Source organism: Stenella coeruleoalba (genome assembly GCF_951394435.1).
Source record: "Stenella coeruleoalba genome assembly, chromosome: 2".
NCBI classification, from domain to species: Eukaryota; Metazoa; Chordata; class Mammalia; order Artiodactyla; family Delphinidae; genus Stenella; species Stenella coeruleoalba.
In genome coordinates this window covers 127630432-127638949 of record NC_137147.1, presented here as the reverse complement: position 1 = coordinate 127638949, position 8518 = coordinate 127630432, and the positions used below count along the sequence as shown (strand labels likewise).

Here is an 8518-nt window from a genome sequence, read left to right as displayed (position 1 = left end):
ATCTGTCCAGGGTTTGTGCGTTTCCTCGGGGTTCAGGGCCGCCAACACTACTGGCTGGGTGCTGGCGAAACATGGCAGGGATGGTAGCCTAGCTTCGGCTGTGGGGTCCGAACCGGGGTCATGGTTGCTGAAGCCCACCACTTCCTGGGGTGGGCATTCCCATGGGTCCACGGAAATTGATTTGGCCTAGTTGGCGAGAATTCTCACATTGGCCGAATTTCGTTAGTCCCTTGAGTGGTGCCGGCCCGCATCTTGCCAGTAGCGTGCTGCAGGTCAGGGTCGTCCCGACCAGCGGAGGTTCTCTTGCCTCCGGGAGTGCTCAAAGAGGCCCAAAGTGCACATCAGATGTGCTACTAGCTGGCAGGGACTCTGGGTCCACGTATATGTCATACCCACGGCCGGGAGGCAAGACTGGTTAGGTCTTTGTGCTTTGGTCAGAAGGCTTGGCTGTGGGAGAGCGGGAATCCGTGGCCTATTTCAAAAGCCCCTGGGATTCAGAGTTTGCATTCGGCCTCTTGAAGCTTGAAGGGGTCTTTCTCCATTTAGGGAGGGCGGTGTCCAGTGCCAGTGCGCTGTGTATCAACTGTGGCTTTTACGGTTCGGTGTCTCTGTGGAGGTCCTCAGGGACACACGGAGACCAAGATGCGGATTCAGAGGAACACAAAGAAGCCCAGAAGCGCGTCCTCGTGAGCAGTTACAGTCATATACACGCACAGGTGTGAACACACACATAGACCCTCTGACATACCGGCCAACGTACATGCCTAACTTTCTGCAGTCGTGTTGTCAGACAAACATTGAGTTCTCAGTGAGGGTAGAGGTCCTTGGGAAGCAGGGTCCGGGCTCAAGCCCAGGTAAACATTCGCATGAATCACGTTCTCTGAGGACCCAGGTCCAATTCTGAAGCCTGTGTGATTTATGTCCACTTCTCAGGTGCGGTTTCTGGGCAAGGGTGGCCGACAGTAAAGCAAGAAGTCTTTCGCGTTGTGTGATGACTGGAGGTGCTAAGGAGAACTGGAAAAGTGAGGTGGGGACGGGTTTCTAAGCGTGGTCCCGGATGACTCAGGAAGGTAGGCGTTCACCCACCCTAAGATGTGCCACTGGATATTAGGTTTTCCTCAGACGGGCCCAGTGGCTTCAAGAGTAGATTGACTGTTGCTCTTGCAGAGTGGCCTGAGGGCTGTGGATTCCCCAGGGTTTTGGAGTACTACGAGGTCGTGGCTCCTCTGCAGACCCGCATGCATGCCCGGATGTGTTCTGCTGCGTCCCAGCACGTGCTTGGATCGATGATGACAACCTTGTATGCATTCCTTGGAAAATCTGAACAAAATGAGTGAGAACACTCTACCGTCTCCTCATCGAGTCTGAGGTCCAGCACGTTTCCTCTCTCGGGTGTACGGACAGTGAGGAGCGAGGTAGGTAACCTGCGTAGATTTGTGATCCCATTGCCGGAGGAATGACGCCCAAAGGGTGTCTTGCAGGACGTAGAGAAGATAGACATGCTGAGGCGTCTGTGCCGCTCTCCTTGAGGATAGGTGAGTTATGCGAACATGCCCTTTGGCCACTTTGTTCCCTTGTTTGGGAATGTGCAAAGCGAAAAGTTTTTCTCCCACAGGGCATGATGCGTCCGGTCCGTGAGGCACGCAGGACTTTCGAAGAGCCAGAGATTTATCTGGAGCGGTGTGTTGGCGGAACAGCGACGCGGGCACTGTTGCGATGCCGGGTGCGCTGCCGCAGACAGGCACTGTGCCCTTTGAAGCTTCCAGGTCCCCTTGGGTGGCAGAGGTCTTCCGTTGGCAATCTGTCTGTGGTTCTCGAGGGCAGTGCCTTTGATCTCTGTGAGGTTCTCGGTAGTGTCGCTGTGGCAGTGGAGAAGTGCCAGGATCCGTGGGGTAGGGTCAGTGTCATCTAAGCGGACATGCTTGCGATCTGTCATCGCAGGTGTACAGTGTCCCCCTGTTTGCACGATGTCTGTGGCTTCCAATAGGGTTGAGTTGCCCCGTGGGCAGGAGGAGGCCACGGAGGACGAGGCTGGCAAGGATTTGTGCGTTTCCTCAGGGTTCAGGGCCGCCAACGCTACTGGGTGGGTGCTTGTGAAACGTGGCAGGGATGGTAGCCTAGTTTCGGCTGTGGGGTCTGAACTTGGGTCATGGTTGATGAAGCCCATCACTTCCTGTGGTGGGCATTCCTATGGGCCCACAGAAAGTGATTTGGCCTAGTTGGCGAGGATAGGCACATAGGCCAAATTTCGTTACCCCTCGAGTGGTGCCGGGCTGCACGTTGCCTGTAGCCTGCCGCAGGTCAGGGTCGGCCCGACCAGCGGAGGTTGTCTTGTCTCCGGGAGTGCTGGACGTGGCCCCAAGCGCACATCAGATGTGCTACTAGCTGGCAGGTTCTCCGGGTCCACGTATATGTCACACCCACGGCCGGGAGGCAAGTCTGGTTAGGTCTTTGTGCTTTGGTCAGAAGGCTTGGCTGTGGGAGAGCGGGAATCCGTGTCCTATTTCAACAGCCCCTGGGTTTCAGAGTTTGCATTCGGCCTCTTGAAGCTTGAAGGGGTCTTTCTCCATTTAGGGAGGGCGGTGTCCAGTGCCAGTGCACTCCGTATCAACTGCGGCTTTTACGATTCGGTGTCTCTGTGGAGGTCCTCAGGGACCCACGGAGACCAAGATGCGGATTCAGAGGAACACAAAGAGCCCAGAAGCTCGTCCTCGTGAGCTGTTACAGTCACCTACACGCATAGGTGTGAACAGACACATAGACCCTCTGAAATACTGGCCAACGTACGTGCCTAACTTTCTGCAGTCGTGTTGTCAGACAAACATTGAGTTCTCAGTAAGGATAGAGGTCCTTGGGAAGCAGGGTCCTGGCTCAAGCCCAGGTAAACATTCGCACGAATCACACTCTCTGTGGGCCCCAGTCCAATTCTGAAGCCTGCGTGATTTATGTCCACTTCTCAGGTGCGGTTTCTGGGCAAGGGTGGCCGACAGTAAAGGCAAGAAGACTTTCGCATTGTCTGATGACTGGAGGTGCTAAGGAGAACTGGAAAAGTGAGGTGGGGACAGGTTTCTAAGCGTGGTCCCGGATGACTCAGGAAGGTAGGCATTCACTCAGCCTAAGATGTGCCATTGGATATTAGGTTTTCCTCAGACGGGCCCAGTGGCTTCAAGAGTAGTTTGTCTGTTGCTCTTGCAGAGTGGCCTGAGGGCTGTGGATTCCCCAGGGTTTTGGAGTACTACGAGGTCATGGCTCCTCTGCAGACCCGCATGGCATGCCTGGTTGTGTTCTGCAGCGTCCCAGCACGTGCTTGGATCGATGATGACACCCTTGTATGCATTCCTTGGAAAATCTGAACAAAATGAGTGAGAACCCTCTACCGTCTCCTCATCGAGTCTCATGTCCAGCAAGTTTCCTCTCTCGGGCGTAGGGGACAGTGAGGAGCGAGGTATGTAAATTGGGTAGAGTTGTGATCCCATTGCCAGTGGAATAACGCCCAAAGGGTGTGTGGCAGGACTTAGAGAAGATAGACATGCTTAGGCCCCGCGTCCCCTGCTGACATGCATGCAAACACCACTCAGGGCTCCAGACTTGGAGGGGCTCCTCTCTGAGGGTCGACTGTGTCTGCCCATGAGCTGGGTCGTCTATGAATATCAGGTCAGTGGTGAAAGACCGTTGAAGGAATGCGAGGGGGCAGGCTCTCCTGCTGGTCTTAAGAGTCGGAGTGTGTCCTGGTGTAGGCCCAGTGAGCTTGCAGCTTGGAATGGTGTGTTTTGGCCGGGATCTCGCTTTGTGCACGCCGCTTCGGGGTTTAGCTCTGGAAGCCAAAACGAGCAAGCTTCCCCGGTTGGGGCCTGGAGCATGAGGCCAGGCCTGTGGCCCTCACTGTCGTTTGCTTTGGCGCTTTGACGTTCTTGAGTTCCCGGTGTGGCTGGATCAGTGAGTGGATCTGGACTGGGGTTGGGCCTTGGTGGAAGGGGACTGATGGATTAGGCCTAGTTAGGGCCCATGTCAGCTCCTGTACTACAGCTCCCGGCACAGGTGTTGGCACAAAGCGGGCCATCGTGGAGTGGGGTTAGTACCGAGTGCTGCATTTAAGCCTGCGTGGTGGCTGTTTCCTGGAGAGGAAGGTAAGGCATCATGAGGACATGTCCTGTGTTATGTCGTGGGATGGGCTGTCATTATTGGGGTGCAGGCGCTGGCCACGGCTTCCCAAGGATGTGTCCTGTCCGTGATGGGTTGGCATCAGTTGCCTATGAAGGGGATGGGTTTGGCAGTTCAAGAGGATGGGGTGAGGTAGGTAACCTGCGTAGAGTTGTGATCCCATTGCTGGAGGAATGATGCCCAGAGGGTGTCTTGCAGGACGTAGAGCAGATAGACATGCTGAGGCGTCTGTGCCACTCTCCTTGAGGACAGGTGAGTTGTGTGAACATGCCATTTGGCCAGTATGTTGCCTTGTTTGGGAATGTGCAAAGCGAAAAGATTTTCTCCCACAGGGCATGATGCGTCCGGCCCGTGAGGCACGCGGGACTTTCGAAGAGCCAGAGATTTATCAGGAGCAGTGTGTTGGCGGAACAGCGACGCGGGCACTGTTGCGATGCCGGGTGCGCTGCCGCAGACAGGCACTGTGCCCTTTGAAGCTTCCAGGTCCCCTTGGGTGGCAGAGGTCTTCCGTTGGCAATCTGTCTGTGGTTCACGGGGACAGTGCCTTTGATCTCTGTGAGGTTCTCAGTAGTGTCGCTGTGGCAGTGGAGAAGTGCTAGGATCCGTGGGGTAGGGTCAGTGTCATCAAAGCAGACATGCTTGCGATCTGTAATCCCTGGTGTACAGTGTACCCCTGTTTGCACCATGTCTGTGGCTTCCAGTAGGGTCGAGTTGCCCCGTGGGCCGGAGGAAGGCACGGAGGAAGAATCTGTCCAGGGTTTGTGCGTTTCCTCGGGGTTCAGGGCCGCCAACACTACTGGCTGGGTGCTGGCGAAACATGGCAGGGATGGTAGCCTAGCTTCGGCTGTGGGGTCCGAACCGGGGTCATGGTTGCTGAAGCCCACCACTTCCTGGGGTGGGCATTCCCATGGGTCCACGGAAATTGATTTGGCCTAGTAGGCGAGAATTCGCACATTGGCCGAATTTTGTTAGTCCCTTGAGTGGTGCCAGCCCGCATCTTGCCAGTAGCGTGCTGCAGGTCAGGGTCGTCCCGACCAGCGGAGGTTCTCTTGCCTCCAGGAGTGCTCAAAGAGGCCCAAAGTGCACATCAGATGTGCTACTAGCTGGCAGGGTCTCTGGGTCCACGTATATGTCATACCCACGGCCGGGAGGCAAGACTGGTTAGGTCTTTGTGCTTTGGTCAGAAGGCTTGGCTGTGGGAGAGCGGGAATCCGTGGCCTATTTCAAAAGCCCCTGGGATTCAGAGTTTGCATTCGGCCTCTTGAAGCTTGAAGGGGTCTTTCTCCATTTAGGGAGGGCGGTGTCCAGTGCCAGTGCGCTGTGTATCAACTGTGGCTTTTACGGTTCGGTGTCCCTGTGGAGGACCTCAGGGACACACGGAGACCAAGATGCGGATTCAGAGGAACACAAAGAAGCCCAGAAGCGCGTCCTCGTGAGCAGTTACAGTCATATACACGCACAGGTGTGAACACACACATAGACCCTCTGACATACCGGCCAACGTACATGCCTAACTTTCTGCAGTCGTGTTGTCAGACAAACATTGAGTTCTCAGTAAGGGTAGAGGTCCTTGGGAAGCAGGGTCCGGGCTCAAGCCCAGGTAAACATTCGCATGAATCACGTTCTCTGAGGACCCAGGTCCAATTCTGAAGCCTGTGTGATTTATGTCCACTTCTCAGGTGCGGTTTCTGGGCAAGGGTGGCCGACAGTAAAGCAAGAAGTCTTTCGCGTTGTGTGATGACTGGAGGTGCTAAGGAGAACTGGAAAAGTGAGGTGGGGACGGGTTTCTAAGCGTGGTCCCGGATGACTCAGGAAGGTAGGCGTTCACCCACCCTAACATGTGCCACTGGATATTAGGTTTTCCTCAGACGGGCCCAGTGGCTTCAAGAGTAGATTGACTGTTGCTCTTGCAGAGTGGCCTGAGGGCTGTGGATTCCCCAGGGTTTTGGAGTACTACGAGGTCATGGCTCCTCTGCAGACCCGCATGCATGCCCGGATGTGTTCTGCAGCGTCCCAGCACGTGCTTGGATCGATGATGACACCCTTGTATGCATTCCTTGGAAAATCTGAACAAAATGAGTGAGAACACTCTACCGTCTCCTCATCGAGTCTGAGGTCCAGCACGTTTCCTCTCTTGGGTGTACGGACAGTGAGGAGCGAGGTAGGTAACCTGCGTAGATTTGTGATCCCATTGCCGGAGGAATGACACCCAAATGGTGTCTTGCAGGACGTAGAGAAGATAGACATGCTGAGGCGTCTGTGCCGCTCTCCTTGAGGATAGGTGAGTTATGAGAACATGCCCTTTCGCCACTTTGTTCCCTTGTTTGGGAATGTGCAAAGTGAAAAGTTTTTCTCCCACAGGGCATGATGCATCCGGTCCGTGAGGCACGCAGGACTTTCGAAGAGCCAGAGATTTATCTGGAGCGGTGTGTTGGCGGAATAGCGACGCGGGCACTGTTGCGATGCCCGGTGCGCTGCCGCAGACAGGCACTGTGCCCTTTGAAGCTTCCAGGTCCCCTTGGGTGGCATAGGTCTTCTGTTGGCAGTGTGTCTGTGGTTTTCGAGGGCAGTGCCTTTGATCTCTGTGAGGTTCTCGGTAGTGTCGCTGTGGCAGTGGAGAAGTGCCAGGATCCGTGGGGTAGGGTCAGTGTCATCAAAGCGGACATGCTTGCGATCTGTCATCACAGGTGTACAGTGTCTCCCTGTTTGCACGATGTCTGTGGCTTCCAGGTGGGCCGAGTTGCCCCGTGGGCAGGAGGAGGCCACGGAGGACGAGGCTGGCAAGGATTTGTGCGTTTCCTCAGGGTTCAGGGCCGCCAACGCTACTGGGTGGGTGCTTGTGAAACGTGGCAGGGATGGTAGCCTAGTTTCGGCTGTGGGGTCTGAACTTGGGTCATGGTTGCTGAAGCCCATCACTTCCTGTGGTGGGCATTCCTATGGGCCCACAGAAAGTGATTTGGCCTAGTTGGCGAGAATAGGCACATAGGCCAAATTTCGTTACCTCTTGAGTGGTTCCGGGCTGCATCTTGCCTGTAGCCTGCCGCAGGTCAGGGTCGGCCCGACCAGCAGAGGTTGTCTTGCCTCCGCGAGTGCTGGAAGTGGCCCCAAGCGCACATCAGATGTGCTACTAGCTGGCAGGTTCTCCGGGTCCACGTATATATCACACGCACGGCCGGGAGGCAAGTCTGGTTAGCTCATTGTGCTTTGGTCAGAAGGCTTGGTTGTGGGAGAGCGGGAATCCGTGGCCTCCTTCAACAGCCTCCGCGTTTCAGAGTTCACATTCAGCCTCTTGAAGCTTGAAGGGGTCTTTCTCCATTCGGGGGGGCGGTGTCCAAAGGCAGCGTGCTGTGTATTAACTGTGTCTTTAACGATTCGGTGTCTCTGCAGAGGGCCTCAGGGACCCACGGAGACCAAGATGCAGATTCAGAGGAACACAAAGAAGCCCAGAAGCGCGTCCTCGTGCGCAGTTACGGTCACACACGCGCTCACGTGTGAACACACACGTAGACCCTCTCACATACCGGCCAACGTACGTGCCTAACTTTCTGCAGTCGTGCTGTCAGACAAACATTGAGTCCTCAGTAAGGGTAGAGGTCCTTGGGAAGCAGGGTCCGGGCTCAAGCCCAGGCAAACATTCGCATGAAACCCGTTCTCTGAGGACCCCGGTCCAATGCTGAAGCCTGCGTGATTTATGTCCACTTCTCAGGTGCAGTTGCTGGGCAGGGGTGGCCGTCAGGAAAGGCAAGAAGACTTTCGCATTGTGTGATGACTGGAGGTGCTCAGGAGAACTGGAAAAGTGAGGTGGGGGCATGTTGGTCAGCATGGTCCCGGATGACTCAGGAAGGTAGGCGTTCACCCACCCTAAGATGTGCCACTGGATATTAGGTTTTCCTCAGACGGGCCCAGTGGCTTCAAGAGTAGATTCACTGTTGCCCTTGCAGAGTGGCCTGAGGGCTGTGGATTCCCCAGGGTTTTGGAGTACTACGAGGTCATGGCTCCTCTGCAGACCCGCATGCATGCCCGGATGTGTTCTGCTGCGTCCCAGCACGTGCTTGGATCGATGATGACACCCTTGTATGCATTCCTTGGAAAATCTGAACAAAATGAGTGAGAACACTCTACCGTCTCCTCATCGAGTCTGAGGTCCAGCACGTTTCCTCTCTCGGGCGTACAGACAGTGAGGAGCGAGGTAGGTAACCTGCGTAGATTTGTGATCCCATTGCCGGAGGAATGACGCCCAAAGGGTGTCTTGCAGGACGTAGAGAAGATAGACATGCTGAGGCGTCTGTGCCGCTCTCCTTGAGGATAGGTGAGTTATGAGAACATGCCCTTTGGCCACTTTGTTCCCTTGTTTGGG

At 55.4% G+C, this 8518-nt stretch overlaps 1 long non-coding RNA gene across 1 annotated transcript; it reads left to right on the top strand.

Annotated features, from left to right (window-relative positions):
• The first annotated feature begins 6521 nt into the window (after positions 1 to 6521).
• On the top strand, positions 6522 to 7999 carry LOC307182753. Its single transcript, XR_013827249.1, has 3 exons — positions 6522 to 6630; positions 7549 to 7690; positions 7868 to 7999. It is a non-coding gene; the product is annotated as an uncharacterized lncRNA (long non-coding RNA).
• The last annotated feature ends 519 nt before the right edge of the window (positions 8000 to 8518 follow it).